Below are 16,810 nucleotides of genomic sequence, written 5' to 3' on the forward strand. Positions count from 1 at the left end.
TGGTGTGACTTTGTGCAGCCTGTATATTGAAGCTCAGGGCTATGTTCCTGTGTTGCTGGAGAATTTGCCTGGTGTGTCTTGCTCTGGAGCTTGTAGGCCCTTGGATGGTGCTTGGTTTCAGTGCAGGTATGGAGGTTTTTGGATGATCTCTTATTGATTAATGTTCCCTGGAGCCAGGAGTTGTCTGGTGTTCTCAGGTTTTGGGCTTAAGGCTCTTGCCTCTGGTTTTCAGTCTTGTTCTTACAGTAGCCTCAAGACTTCTCCATCCATACAGCACTGATGATAAAACTTCTAGGTTAATGGTGAAAAGATTCTCCACAGTGAGGGACACCCAGAGAGGTTCACAGAGCTACATGGCAAAGAGAAGAGGGAGGAGGGAGATAGAGGTGACCAGGATGAGAAGAGGGGGAATCAAAAGATGAGAGAGCAATCTAGCCAGTAAACAATTTCCTATGTGCTCTCCACAGTCTGGAACCCTCAGAGAGGTTCACAGAGTTACACAGGGAAGAAAAGAGGGAGGAAGGGGATTGAGGTGAGCAGGAGGATAGAAGGGGGAATCAAAAGGAGAGAGATAGATCTAGGCAGTACTCTGTTCCCTAAGTGTTCTCAACAGCCTGGAACACACAGAGATTCACAGAGTTGGGTAGAGAAGAGAGGGGAGATGGAGGAGATACAGGTGACCTGGGGGAGAAAAAGGAGAGTCAAAAGGGGATAGAATAATCAAGCCAGTAATCACACTCCTAAATAAAAATGGGTACTGAAGATTGGATTCTTAAAGGTACAAAATTGATTACAAATACCAAAAAGCAAAGATTAAAAATCTAGAATAGAGGTTAGACTCTCAAAAATACGATATTAAAGAAAGCCAAACAAAATCACAAAAAGTATAAGAAATATATATGAAGTTTGCTTTAAAAATAGGGTCTTTTTTTGCAAGTTAATAGTAGGTTATAAAAATGAAAATTAAAGGAGTAATAAAGGACTTTAAAAAGAAGAAAAAAAGAAAAAATAAATGATAATAGTAAAAATACATCTAGGAATTTCTCTGGAGCTGTTGCGGGCAGTGTGGGGTCAGTTCAGATTCGGAGAGTTCCTTGTTCCAGCTTATACTTCTCAAGATCTATAGGCCCTTTCCAATGTAGTCGGTGTTAACGACAGGGATTTTAATCAGTTGCACCTGTCACTTCTAAAGCAGTTCCCACTGTTTATTTGGCTTCTGTTTGCAGGTCTCTTCAGTGTCTAATTTCCACCCTGACACAAGGGGATGGAGGTGGTCTCTTGTTTAGGCTCACTTGTTCAGTCGTGCTGCGGGGAGGGAGGGGCGCTGCAGACAAATATCACTGGCGTGTGTGGGGAGTGCTCACAGTGTCTCGGCCACCCTGGGTTTGCCCCCGCTCACGGCGTGTGTGCTTTCCCGGTCTACACTGCTCAGGCTCCAGGTTGCTCTGCAGGGAGCGGGCCCTGCATTGCGTGCACTTCCCGGGTCTAAGCCACTCAGGTTCAGGTTCTCGGGCAGCCCACAAAGGCGCAGACTCAGTTGGGCCTGCATTTTTGTGCCCTTCCCAGGTCTGAGCAGCTCAGGCAACCAGGTGCTTGGCAAGTGCAGTCTTCTCAGGCAGCCAGTGCATCTTATCACCTCCCTGGTCTTGGCCTCTTGGTTCCCTGGGTGGCAGCAGGCATGCCCATCTCTGGTGTGCCATGTGTCTCTTCTGGGGAGCTGATCTCTGGCTGTGACCCTCCCGGTGGTTGTCAACTGTCCAGAATCCCAGGAAGTCTTGGTTAGAAACTGGAAGCCTGTTTGCAGTTTGGTAGGGGATGCCGTCTCTGGGGCCAAGTTTGTCCCTTTCTGGCTCTGGTTGGGCCCCGCCTGCCCCCTGCCTCTGGCAGGAGATGGGCCGGTTCACAGCCTGCTAGCTCTCCTCTGGTATTCGCTCAGTCTTTTGTTCTGTGAGCGGCCCAGCAGTGCCTTAGGTCAGGGCTTTTCCCGGGATAGTTCTCTCTCTCTCTCTCTCTCTTTTTCCCCTCTCTCTCTCTGGCCACCCCACAGTTTAGGTTGCTATCTCACATTAGCTCCCTCATATTGCCCTCAGGGCATTCAGGCCCAGTCCTTACCCTAAGCAATGCAGCCCGCTTCTCCCTGTTGAGGCCCCGCTTGCTGGTGGCGGATGCGAGCATCTGGGGTACTTCTCTGCTGGGAGTTGCCATTAGGCACGTAACCTGTGGGTTTTATTTATTTATTTATTTATTTTTTCTCCCGGTTATGTTGCCCTCTGAGATTCCAAAACTCCCCACAGACCCGCCAGTGACAGGGTTTCCTGGTGTTTGGAAACTTCTCCTCTTTTAAGACTCCCTTCCCAGGATGGATCTCTGTCCCTAACTCTTTTGTCTCTCTTTTTATCTTTTATATTTTGTCCTACTTCCTTTTGAAGACAATGGGCTACTTTTCTGGGTGCCTGATGTCCTCTTCCAGGGCTCAGAAGTTGTTTTGTGGAATTTGCTCAGTGTTCAAATGTTCTTTGATGAATTTGTGGGGGAGAAAGTGGTCTCCCCGTCCTATTCATCTGCCATCTTCAGACCGCCCCCCGCCCACTCCAGTGTTCTTGCCTGGAGAATCCCCATGGAGAGAGGAGCCTGGAGGGCTATGAATGGTCCATGTGGTTGCAGAGTCAGACACCACTGAACAACTAAACACAGCACAGAGATATATGACTTTGTAACCCTATACGTACAAGATAGACTAAATAAGAATCTTAGAGTCACTACTCCTATCCTATGGAAAGCTACTACAAATAACAGTATCTCATGGGCTGTTTAAATTCCTGTAGTATAATATGACACTAATAATTTATGAAAAGGAAACAGAAGGTGACATAAAGGCAGGAATGGCTAGACGGGAAGTTAGAGAACACACACCTTCAAGCAACTTGCTTTTGTGGTCAGTGGAGTTGGAAAGGAGGCCAGCCAAGAGTGCAAAATCAATAATAGTTGGTACAGTTGAACTGGCTGAATATTTTCCCAAAGATCTAAGAAACATTTATTAAATATTTAAAGAGGTAAAAGTTTCAGCTAACTGTGTATATCATAACATCGATATGGGATGAAAAGTTGTCTTCCTTTAATTGACTATGGTCTAATGATAGTCATTATACTTAAAGGTTGGAGGATATAATTATCTGATGCCATGAAATATTCCTCCACTTAAGAGACCTAAATTTACCTGTTATCTCTCTGTTATTGATGATGTCATTTGTTCTCTTGGGTTTACTAGTACGTTATTTAGCTAAAGTCTATCTACAAGATGAAAGTGAAAGAGGAGAGTGAAAAAGTTGGCTTAAAGCTCAACATTCAGAAAACTAAGATCATGGCATCTGGTCCCATCACTTCATGGCAAATAGATGGGGAAACAGTGGAAACAGTGGCAGACTTTATTTTGGGGGGCTCCAAAATCACTGCGAATGGTGACTGCAGCCATGAAATTAAAAGACACTTACTCCTTGGAAGGAAAGTTATTACCAACATAGATAGCATATTAAAAAGCAGAGACATTACTTTGCCAACAAAGGTCCGTCTAGTCAAGGCTATGGTTTTTCCAGTAGTCATGTATGGATGTGAGAGTTGGACTATAAAGAAGGCTGAGCACTGAAGAACTGATGCTTTTGAACTGTGGTGTTGGAGAAGACTCTTCAGAGTCCCTTGGACTGCAAGGAGATCCAACCAGTCCATCCTAAAGGAGATCAGTCCTGAGCGTTCATTGGAAGGACTGATGCTGAAGCTGAAACTCCAATACTTTGGCCACCTCATGCGAAGAGCTGACTCATTTGACAAAACCCTGATGCTGGGAAAGATTGAGGGCAGGAGGAGAAGGGGCCGAAAGAGGATGAGATGGTTGAATGGCATCACCAGCTCCATGGAGATGAATTTGAGTAGATTCCAGGAGTTGGTGATGGACAGGGGAGCCTAGGGTGCTGTGGACCATGGGGTTGTGAAGAGTCAGACACAACTGGGTGACTGAAATGAACTGATGCACATCAAAAGATTTGCTTACTTAAGTGAAAGTGTGCAGGAAAAGTATTGCAAAGAACTTTTAAAGAAATGCTAATCAAAGTTCTGCTAATATTGAGTCTTTGCATTTTAATAATGGTATGCAATAAAACAGAAGTAAAATAATTTCAAAGGGGATAAAGTGTAATGACTTGGCTAGGCATTATACCAAAGTGGCTAAAAAAAAAAAAAAAAAAAAAAAAGAGCAAAATTCAAAGAAAGCCCAGAGGGTATATGGTAAATAGTCTATCTCATGTTTTTGTCTCCAAATCATCTACATTCAGGGCAGATGTAGATGGGGACAAATGATTAGTATCAATTTTATGTGGACCATTCCATAGATGTTTTTAAATCATAAATGCATGTATGCACGCATGCTAAGTCCTTCAGTCATGTTCGACTCTGTGCGACCCCATGGATAGCAGCCCACCAGGCTGCTCCATCCACGGAATTCTCCAGGCAAGACTACTGGAGTGGGCTGCCATTTCCTTCTCCAAATACATGTATATGTACTTGCAAATATATTTTTAACTTTTTAAATACAAAGGTTAGCATAATATACACACTGTTTTGCATCTGTTTTCTATTACTTGATATATTAGAGATTATTCTATACTAGGGACTTCCCTGGTGGTTTTGGGACTTTCTTTCCCGAAGAAAGGCAATGCCAAAGAATGCTCAAACTGCCGCACAATTGCATTCATCTCACACGCTAGTAAAGTAATGACCAAAATTCTCCAAGCCAGGCTTCAGCAATACATGAACTGTGAACTTCCAGAGGTTCAAGCTGGTTTTAGAAAAGGCAGAGGAACCAGAGATCAAATTGCCAAGATCCGCTGGATCATCGAAAAAGCAAGAGAGTTTCAGAAAAACATCTATTTCTGCTTTATGGACTATGCCAAAGCCTTTGACAGTGTGGATCACAAAAAACTGTGGAAAATTCTTCAAGAGATGGGAATACCAGACCACCTGACCTGCCTCTTGAGAAATCTGTATGTAGGTCAGGAAGCAACAGTTAGAACTGGACATGGAACGACAGGCTGGTTCCAAATCGGGGAAAGTAGTACATCGAGACTCTATATTGTTACCCTGCTTATTTAACTTATATGCAGAACACATCATGAGAAACGCTGGGCTGGAGGAAGCACAAGCTGGAATCAAGATTGCTGGGAGGAATATCAATAACCTCAGATATGCAGGTGACACCACCCTTATGGAAGAAAATGAAGAAGAACTAAAGATCCTCTTGAGGAAAGTGAAAGAGGAGAGTGAAAAAATTGGCTTAAACCTCAACATTCAGAAAATGATGGCATCCGTTCCCATCACTTCATGGGACCAGGCAAATAGTTGGGGAAACAGTGGAAACAGTGGCTGACTATTTTGGGGGGCTCCAAAATCACTGCAGATGGTGACTGCAGCCATGAAATTAAAAGACGCATACTCCTTGGAAGGAAAGTTATGACCCACCTATACAGCATATTAAAAAGCAGAGACATTATTTTGCCAAGAAAGGTCCGTCTAGTCAAGGCTATGGTTTTTCTAGTAGTTATGTATGGATGTGAAGTTTGGACTATGAAAAAAGCTGAGTGCCAAAGAATTGATGCTTTTGAACTGTGGTGTTGGAGAAGACTCTTGAGAGCCCCTTGGTCGGCAAGGAGGTCCAACCAGTCCATCCTAAAGGAGATCAGTCCTGAGTATTCATTGGAAGGACACCTGATGCAAAGAGATGACTCATTTGACAAGACCCTGATGCTGGGAAAGATTGAGGGCAGGAGGAGAAGGGGACTGAGGATGAGATGGTTGGATGACATTACCGACTCAATGGACATGAGTTTGGGTAAACTCCGGGAGTTGATGGACAGGGAGGCCTGAGGTGCTGTGGTCCATGGGGTCGCAGAGTCAGACACGACTGAGCGACTGAAGTGAACTGAACTGATTTTATACTAGCAGACAATGTACTTATTCTTTATCATGCCTACCTGATATTCAGTTGTGAAACATGATTTATTTATCAAGATCCTTACTGGTGAACATTCTTTTGGTATTATTAACTATGGTATAATAATTTATCATGGGAAAATATAATTTCACACACTTGTAAATACTTATATTTTGGAGAACAGTTTTCTGAATTGCAGTTTCAAGGTCAAATGGTATATGCATTTAGCTTTATTGAGGTTTTATTGACATAAAATAGACTATACATGATTAAAGTGTTCAATTTAATAAATTTTGATGTATATGTACAACCATGAAGCCATGATCATAATCAAGGTTATGAACATATCCATCTCCTGCCAAAATATATTCACGCCCCTTTGTATTCTGTCCTAGTCTGTCCTTTTGCCCAACACCTTCTGGTTCTTAGGCAACTGCTGATCAGCTATATTTCACTGTGGGCTAGTTTACATTTTATAAAATTTTATGCAATCAGAATTATGCAGTATGTAATCTTTTGTTTGGAGTTCATTGGAATAATTATTTTGAAATTTATTTGAGTTGTTGCCTCTATCAATAAGCCATTGTTTTTATTGTGTGCCTGTCAGCAAATCTGGAAGATCCAGCACTGGCACAGGACTGGAAAAGATCAATCCTCTTTCCAGTTCCCAAGAAGGGTAGTCCTAAAGACTGTTCAAACCATCAGACAATTGCACTCATCTCCCATGCTAGTAAGATCACACTTAAAATCTTACATGCTAAGCTTCAACATTGTTCAAATCAAGAACTTCCAGACATCCACGCTGAGTTTAGGAAAGGCAAAGGAACCAGAGATCAAATTACCAACATTCACTGCATCATAAGAAAGCAAGAGAATTCCAGAAAAACATCTACCTGTGTTTCATCTACTAAGCTAAAGCCTTTGACTGTGTGGATCATAACAAACTATGGAAAGCTCTTACAGAAATGAGAATATCAGACCATCTTACCTGTCTCCTGAGAAACCTGTATGTGGGTCAAGAAGCAACAGTTAGAACCCTGTATGAAACATCTGACTAGTTCAGGATTGAGCAAGGAGTACAACAGGGCAGTCTGCTGTCACCCTGTTTGTTAACCTACATGCTGAGCACATCATAAGAAATGCTGGGGTGAATGAGTTACAAACTAGAATCAAGATAGGTGGGAAAAACATCAACAACCTTTAATGGCAGAATGGCAGAAAGTGAAGAGAAATGAAAAGAGCCTCTTGATGAGGGTGAAGAAGGAAAATGAGAAATCTGGCTTAAAAGTAAATATTAAAAAAACTAAGATCATGGAATCTGGTCCCATCACTTCATTGCAAATAGAAGGAGAAAAATTGGAAGTAGTGACAGATTTTCTCTTCCTTGGCTCTAAAATCACTGCAGATGGTGACTTCAGCCGTGAAATCAGGAGATGATTGTTTCTTGAAGGAAAGCTATGACAAACCTAGACAGTTGTGTTGAAAAGCAGAGACATTACTCTGCTGACAAAGGTCCATATAGTCAAGGCTATGGTCTTCCCAGTGATCACATACAGCTGTGAGAGCTGGACCATAAAGAAGGCAGAGGGCCAAGAATTGATGCCTTGTCTGACTCTTTGTGACCCCATGGACCGAAGCATGTCAGGCTTCCCTCTCCTTCACTATCTCCAGGAGTTTGTTCAAATTCAAGTCCATTGAGTGTTTGATGCTATCTAACCATCTCATCCTCTGCTGACCCCTCTTATTTTTCCTTCAGTCTTTCCAAGCATCAGTCTTTTCCAGTGAGTTGGCTCTTCGCATCTAGTGGCCAAAGTATTGAAGCTTCAGCTTCAACATCAGTCCTTCCAATGAATATTAGAGGTTGATTTCCTTTCGGATCGACTGGTTTGATCTCCTTGAAGACCGTGGGACTCCAAGAGTCTTCTCTAGTATCACAATACAAAACATCGATTCTTCAGTGCCCAGCCTTCTTTATGGTCCAGACTACTGGGAAAAATATAACTTTGACTATACAGACTTTTGTCAGCAAAGTGATGATTCTGCTTTTCAATGTGTGTCTAGGTTTGTCATAGTTTCCCTTCCAAGAAGTAAACGTCTTTTAATTTCATGCTTGCAGTCAATATAAGCAGTGATTTTTTAAAATGTTTAACTTTTTTAAAATAGATGGTCAAATGATTTTGTCTGTATTTTCCTATCTTATTAATATATTTAAACTGAAACACAATTGATTCACATAATAATATTAGTTTCAGGTGTTCAGCATACTGATTAAATAATATAGATTATACTCCTCTTAAAATTATTGCAAGATAATGGCTATATTTCCCTGTGCTATACAGTGTATCCTTGTTGCTTATCTATTTTACAAACAATAGTTTGTATCTTTGAATCCCATGTCTCTGTCTTGCTCCTGCTTCCCATCCCCACTGGCATCTACCAGTTTATTTTCTATATTTGTGAGTCTGTTTCTGTTTTGTTATATGCATTCATTTATTTTATTTTTTAGATTCCACACACAAGTGATAACATACAGTATTGTCTTTCTCTGACTTATCTCACTAAGCATAATAATATCTAGGTCCATCCACACTGTTGCAAATGGCAGGATTTCATTCTTTTTAATGGCTAATTAACATTCCATTATGTGTGTGTGTGTGTGTGACATTTTTCTTTATCTTTTGATGGGTATTTAGATTGCTTACATATCTTGGCTATTGTAACTAGTGCTGTTATGAGTATTTGGATGCATGCATCTTTTTGAAATAGCATTTTCATTTTCTTTGGATATGTTCCCAGCAGTGGAAATGTTAGATCATGTGGTAAATCTCCTTTAACTTATCTTCGTGTGTTCCATAGTGGCTGCAGTAATTTATAATCCCACCAACAATGCACTAGGGTCCCATTTTGTCCACATTTTCACCAATATTAGTTATTTGTAGACTTCTTGGTGATAGCCATATGTATAGGTATGAAGTGATAACTCACTGTTTTTTTTTTTTTAATCTGTGTATCTCTGATGATTAGTGGTTTTACTTTTTTTTCATGTACCTTTTAGCCATCTGTATATATTCTTTGAATAAATGTCTACTTCTTATTTCTTAATGAGGTTCTTTATGGTTTTGATGTATGAGCTGTTAATATGTGTTGAATATTAATCACTTGGTTATATGATTTGCAAATAATTTCTCCCATTCAGTTGGTTGCCTTTTCATTTTATTAATGGTTTCCTTTGACATACAAACTTTCTAAATTTAAGCTGGTTTCACTTGCTCATTTTTGCTTTTACTTATTTTGCCTTAGGAGATAGATCCAAGAAAATATTGTAATGGTGGCCTTACAGAAAGAATGAGTGTTTCTGAATAGGTAGGCAATAGGTATTAAATCTTCTTTATATGTTCAGTTGAATTCCCGTGTGAAGACATCTGGCATTGAACTTTTTAAAAAAACTTTTGTCTGCACTATGTTTTTATTGCAAAGCACAGGCTCTTTGTCAATGCACATGGGCTTTCTCTAGTTGTGGTACATGGGCTCCTGAGTGAATGGGCTCAGTAGTTGAGATGTGTGGGCTTTGTTGCCCCATGGCATGTGGGATCTTAGTTCCCTGACCAGGGATCAAACTTGAATACTTGCATTGGAAGGCAGACTCTTAACCACTGTACCACCAGGGAAGTCTGTGGTTTTGAACTTTTGTTTGTAAGATTTTTGCTACAAATTCAATTCCACTACTAGTGATCAGTTTGTTCAGATTGTCTATTTCCTCCTGATTCAGCTTGTATGTTTCAAGAAACTGCCAGTTTCTCTTTGGTTGTACATTTTATTGATATATAACTTTAAAAAATTCTTATTGCAAAAAAAGTTATTGGCATAACTACGTTAAATCATAGTTCCCCCTTTTTTTTTTTTAAATCTCTATGGTATTGGTTGTGATTTCCCCTCTTTTATTTCTTGTTTTATTTGTTCAGGTCCCTTCTCTTTCCTTCTTGATGAGCCTGGATATGGTTTATCAAATTTGTTTATATTTTCTAAGAAGAGCTCTCAGTTTCTTTGATATTTTCTGTTGTATTTTAGTTTCTATTTTATTTATTCCTCTCTGATCTTTATTTTTCCCCTTCTCTTGCTGACTTTGGGCTTTCATTGTTTTTCTTTTCCTAATTCCTTTAGTTGGAAGGTTAGGTTTGTATAGCGGATTTTTTCTTTTTTGAGGTAGGCCTGCAGTCGCTATTCTAAAACTTCCCTTTTTGAACCACTTTTGCTGCATTCCCTTTTCATTTGTCTTGTGGTATTTTATGGTTTCCTCTTTGCTTCCTCATTGCCCTTTGGTTTTCTAGTGCTACAGTGTTTAGTCTACGGGCATTTGTACTCTTCCCATTTTCTTTCCTGTGATTGATTTCTGGTTTCACTCATTGTGGTCAGAAAAAAATGCTTGATATAATTTCTGTCCGCTCAAATTTGTTGAGATGCGTTTTGTGGGATAACATATGATCTATTCTGTAGAATGTTCCTTGTGCACTTGAAAAGAATATGTATTCTTCTGGTTTGGATCAAATGTCTTATAGATATCTATTAAGTCCACTGGTCTATTTTGTTATTTGTTATCTATTTTGTTATTTGCCTTATTGGTTTTCTGTCTGGGTGACATGTAGATTGAGCTAAGTGGGTCATTAAAGTACCCTTCTCTTAATGTATTGTTGTCAATTTTCCCCTTAATGTCTGTCAATATTTGCTTTATATATTTAGGTACTCCTTATTGGGTCCATTTATATTAACCAGTGTAATATCCTATTTTGGTATTGATCCTTTCACTGTAGCATAATACTCTTCTTTGTCTTTTGTTAAAGATTTTGTTTTAAAGTCTACGTTGCCTGTTATTAGTATTGCTAATCCCACTTTCTTGTTATTTCCATTTCCATCTAATGACTTTTTCCATGCTCTCACTCTCAGGCTCTGTGAATCTTTAGTTCTCAGGTGAGTCTCCTGTGAGCAATATATAGATGGATCTTGTTTTTCATTCAATCAACCATCCTCTATCTTTTGCTTGGAGCATTTAGTCCATTGCCTTTTAAAGAAATTATTGATAGGTATGTTCTCAATACCTGCCATTTTGTTACTTATTTTCAGTTTGTTTTGTAGTTCTTCTCTGTTCATTTCTTCATCATTATGTTTCTTCCTTGTGGTTTGATGATTTTCTTTGGTTGTATTCTTGTGCACCTTTCTTTTTCATTTTGCATTATCTATTGTAGGGTTTTGATTTGTGATTACTATGGGGTTCATTATGTGGATCTGTAACTAGGTCTATTTGTTTCAAACAGGTATTCCTTTAAATTCAAGCATATTCCAAAAAAGCTACATTTTTTACCCCCTTCTCCTACATTTTGTGTTTTGATTTTACATTATAATGTTTATCCCTTTACTGATTATTGTAGATATACTTTATTTTGCATTTATCTTTAAACTTCATACTATCTTATTTAAGTGATCAATCTTCAGCCTTTATTATATATTTGCCTTTCATGGAGAAATTTTGCCTTTTCAATAGATATTTAACTCTTATTATAGCTTTTTATTTTCCACTTTGAGAACAGCACTTAGTATTTCTTTTAGTGCTCTGTGCATGATGTCACTTCAGTCATGACCAACTCTTTATGACCCTATGAACCATAGCCTGCCAGGCTCCTCTGTCCATGGGATTTTCCAGACAAGAATACTGGAGTTGTTTCCCATGCCCTCCTCCAGAGGATCTTTCTGACCCAGGGACTGAACCCACATCTCCTAAGTCTCCTGCATTGCAGGTGGATTCTTTACCACTGAGCCACACGGGGAGTCAATTTTAGGGTTAATTTAGTATTTATGAGCTCTTAGTTTTTCCTTGTTTGATGAGCTGTTTCTCTCTCTTTCAATTATAGCTGTCTTCCCTGGTGGCTCAGATGGTAAATAGTCTGCTTACAAGGCAGGAGACCCGCGTTTGATCCCTGGGTTGGGAAGATCCTCTGGAGAAGGAAATGGCAACCAGTCCATGGGGTCACAGTAGAGTATCCTAAGTTGTAGATTTTTCCCTTTTGGCACTTTAAATATATTATGCCACTCATTTCTAGCCTTCAGATTTTCTGTGGAAAAGTCAGCTGATAGCCTCATGGGGACTCCCTTGGATACAACTCTTTGTTTTTCTCTTGCTGCCTGTTAGAATCTCTCTTTATATTTATCCTTTGCCATTTCAATTATATATATTAGCATGAGTCTGTCTCAGTTCATCTTATCTGGGACCCTCTGTGCTTCTTAAACCTGGATATTTCTTTCCTTCTTCAGGTTGAGAATTTTTCAGCCATAATTTCATTAAATTCATTTTCAACTCCCTTCTCTTTCTCTTGCCTTCTAGAACCACTATAATGAAAATGTTGGTTCGTTTCCTGTTATCTCAAACATCATTTAAACTGCTATCATTTTATAAAGTTACTTTTGTTAGTACTATTCTGATTGGGTGATTTCCATTATTCTAAATTTCAAATCATTTGTGTATTGTTCTATATCACCTGCTGTTCTATATACTCTGCTGTTTATTCCTTCTACTCTGTTTTCCATTTTACTTACTGTATTCTTCAATTTTGACTCATTCTTTATATATTTTTTTACCTCCTTGTTAAAATTCTCACTGTGTTTATCTATTCTTTTCCAAAATTCAGTTAGCATTCCTGTTTCTGAGAGGGTTAACAGGTAGGGAAGGCCAGAGGTCGCCAAGCAGCAGAAGGAAATAAACTGCAAGTGGCAGACTTTTTCTTTTTTCCTTCTCTATTGGTTCAGAACATCTGGTTCTATATGAACTTAACTTTTCTCAAACCTTGAGCTAACCAATAAGTTTTTCTTATGAAAGCATTTTGCTTAAGCTATGTTAATGAGCTATACAAAAACGATCTTTATGACCCAGATAATCACGATGGTATGATCACTCACCTAGAGCCAGAAGTCCTGGAATGCAAAGTCAAGGGGGCCTTAGGAAGCAGCACTACAAACAAAGCTAGTGGAGGTGATGAAACTCCAGTTGAGCTATTTCAAATCCTGAAAGATGATGCTGTGAAAGTGCTGCACTCACTATGCCAGCAAATCTGGAAAACTCATCAGTGGCCACAGTACTGGAAAAAGTCAATTTTCATTCCAGTCCCAAAGAAAGGCAATGCCAAAGAATGCTCAGACTACCACATAATTGCACTCGTCTCACACACTAGTAAAGTAATGCTCAAAATTCTTCAAGTCAGACTTCAACAGTACATGAACCGTGAATTTCCAGACGCTCAAGCTGGATTTAGAAAAGGCAGAGGAACCAGAGATCAATTTGCCAACATCCACTGAATTATTGAAAAAGTAAGAGAGTTCCAGCAAAATATCTACTTCTGCTTTATCGACTACTCCAAAACCTTTGACTGTATGGAGCACAAGAAATTGTGGAAAATTCTGAAAGAGATGGGAATACCAGACCACTTAACCTGCCTCCTGAGAAATCTGTATGCAGGCCAGAAGCAGCAGTTAGAACTGGACATGGAACAACAGACTGGTTCCAAATTAGGAAAGGAGTATGTCAAGGCCGTATATTGTCACCCTGCTTATAACTTATATGCAGAGTACATCATGAGAAATGCTGGACTGGATGAAGCACAAGCTGGAATAAAGATTGCCAGGAGAAGTATCTACAACCTCAGATATGTAGATGACACCACCCTTGTGGCAGAAAATGAAGAAGAACTAAAGAGCTCTTGATGAAAGTGAAAGAGGAGAGTGAAAACGTTGCCTTAAAACTCAACAGTCAGAAAACTAAGATCATGGCATCTGGTCCCATCACTTCATGGCAGATATATGGGGAAGCACTGGAAACAGTGAGACTTTAGTTTTTTGGGCTCCAAAATCACTGCAGATGGTGACTGCAGCCATGAAATTAAAAGACTCTTGCTCCTTGGAAGAAAAGTTATGAACCACATAGACAACCTAGACAACAACATATTGGGAAGTAGAGACATTACTTTGCCAACAAAAGTCCATCTAGTCAAAGCTATGGTTTTTCCAGTGGTCATGTATGGATGTGAGAGTTGGACTACAAAGAAAGCTGAATGCTGAAGAATTGATGCTTTTGAACTGTGGTGTTGGAGAAGACTCTTGAGAGTCCCTTAGACTGCAAGCAGATCCAACCAGTTCATCCGAAAGGAGATCCATCCTAAGTGTTCATTGGAAGGACTGATGTTGAAGCTGAAACTCCAATACTTTGGCCACCTGATGAGAAGGGCTGACTCATTTGAAAAGACCCAGATGCTGGGAAGGATTGAGGGCAGGAGGAGAGGGGGATGGCAGAGGATGAGATAGTTGGATGGCATCACTGACTCAGTGGACATGGGTTTGGGTGGACTTTGGGAGTTGCTGATGGACAGGGAGGCCTGGCGTGCTGCGGTCCATGGGGTCGCAAAGATTCAGATATGAGTGAGCGACTGAACTGAACTGAACAGACATAAAACACCTTGCTAAAATTTAGCAAGCAGACATTCTTTCTGCCCTCTTCTGATGTCTATGTCAGAAGCTTTCCCTATCTCTTTTACACTTTGATAAAATTCTGTTACACAAAAAGCTCTGGGTGGTCAAGCCTGGTCTTTGGCCTCAGATCGAAATCCTCTCCTCCAGAGGTCACAAATTCCGGCATAGAACACAGCTTGCAACTACAAACTTTCATTTCTAATGCTTTGAATTATTTATCTGGTAAATTCTCTACTTTTGTTTCATTCATTATTAATTTTCTTTTTTAATTTTTTTTCTGGGATTTTCTCTTGCTTTTTCAAGTGAGACCAGTTCTTCTCAGTCTTTTCATTTTACTCAAAACTCTGTCTCTTTGAATATAAGTGAAACAGTTATCAATTGTGTTTTCTAAGCATGTACTTATATTTGAGTATCCTTATCAGTCACCTTGTACTCATATCTTTTTGATATGCGAGCCAGAGTTGATATGAATAGGAGTCATGTCTTTCCTCAGGGTACATTTGCAGCTATCATCTTTGTAGGTGGTGGGCCTGGAAATGAAGGGCCTAGGTCCAGTCAGATGTAATTGAGGCTTCCAGTCTGTTCAGTGATCATTACCACCCTCTTAAGGGCAGGTTTGGATTCCAAGTATCCTTGCACCAGAGGGTAGCGACGCTGCAGGAAGAGAGGTCCATGTGGGCTTCTGGCTTGTGACGGGGCATGGGCTGTGATGGGCTGGCCTCAGCCAGAGCTTTGGTCTGCCTCTCTTGTGCAGTCTGTGCAACCACCAGCAACGTCAGACCCACTGTACCTGTCTCCTTTATATCTCACAGCAGTTGACCCCAGTTTCCACTGCTGCCACTCCTTTGGGGCGTTGTCCTCTAGGGCATGCAGGGCCTGTGTGGGCTCTCAGAATGTATGTGGAATGGGCCCTGGCTGTCTGGATGCTGTCAAAGTTTGGGACCATCTATAACCTCCATCTGTGCAAGCAACTGCAATGGCCACCTGCAGGGTGTTCAGATACTACCCCAGTCCAATTCCCCTCTGTGTCCCATAGTCGAACTCTCAGTTTAATTTTAGGCACACATAGGGAAGTCACGGGAAACTAGGCAGTCACTGGAACAGCCCTCATTCTGCCCTCTCTGCTCTGCCTCAGTGGCAAGCCAGGGCTCATATGCTCCTCGTGAGCAGAGTTCAGGATTCCCAAAGCCCTCCTGCTAAGGTGCTTTCCAACAAACCACGGGGGCTCCTCATCCTATTGTGGCTTATAGCTCACTCCCAAGGGCAGATCTCCACAAGTATAGTTTCCCCTTCACTCTGAGTCCTCTCCCAAGGAAAAAAGTCCCAACCTGATCACATTTATTCCGTTACTATTCAATTCTGTGTGGGTATTTCTTACAGCTTTGGTTATAAAGGAGTCTTTCTGCCAGTTTCCAGTTAGTTTTCAGTGACATTTATTCTACACATAGATATATTTTTCATGTGTTTACGGAGGTAATTGAGTTCTATGTACTTCTACACTACCATCTTGATCAACTTCTCTATGTTGAACTTTTAAGGAACTACCAAACTGTTTTCCAAAGTTGTTATATCATTTTATGTTCCCACCAGCGGTATATGAGAGTTCCAGGTGTTCTAGACCCTTGTCAATGTTATGTATGGTAAATCTCTAACTTCAACATTTCAACAAATGTGTAGTGATATCTCACTGCGGTTTTAATTTATAGTTTTCTAATCAATAATGTTTAGCATTTTTTCATGTTCGTATTTGCTATTTGTAATCTTTGGTGAAGTTGTTAGTTCTTATAGATATTGAGTGTTTCTTATATATTCTGGGTGTATGTTATTGATCATATATACATTTTGTAAAATGTTCCCCCAGTGGGTACTTTGTCTTTTTATTTCCTTCATAATATCTTTCAAAGAAAAGGAAAATTTAAATTTGAAGTTCATTGTAATAGTGTGTTCTTTTATGGATCAGGATTTTGTATTATATCTATGAAATCTTTGTGTAACTCAAGCTTGTAAAATTTTTCTCTTATGTCTTTTTCTAGAAATTTTATAATTATTAGGTTTAAATTGAGATATATGATACATTTTGGGTAATTTTTGTATATGGTATAAGTTATGGATTAAAGTTCATTATTGTATCAAATAGATATCCAACTAAACCATTTTTAACTTGGATAACTATTATCACATTGTTCTCTTTAAAGGTCATACAACTTAAACTTCTAACAAAAATGTATGAGGGTGTCTCTCAGTCTGACAATACTTGTATACTACGAAAGAGTAGTATCTTCATCTATTGTTGAATTCCTTTTTAAAATTGTGAGGTTAAGT

This window comes from Dama dama, chromosome 3 (genome assembly GCF_033118175.1).
Source record: "Dama dama isolate Ldn47 chromosome 3, ASM3311817v1, whole genome shotgun sequence".
Lineage (NCBI taxonomy): Eukaryota > Metazoa > Chordata > Mammalia > Artiodactyla > Cervidae > Dama > Dama dama.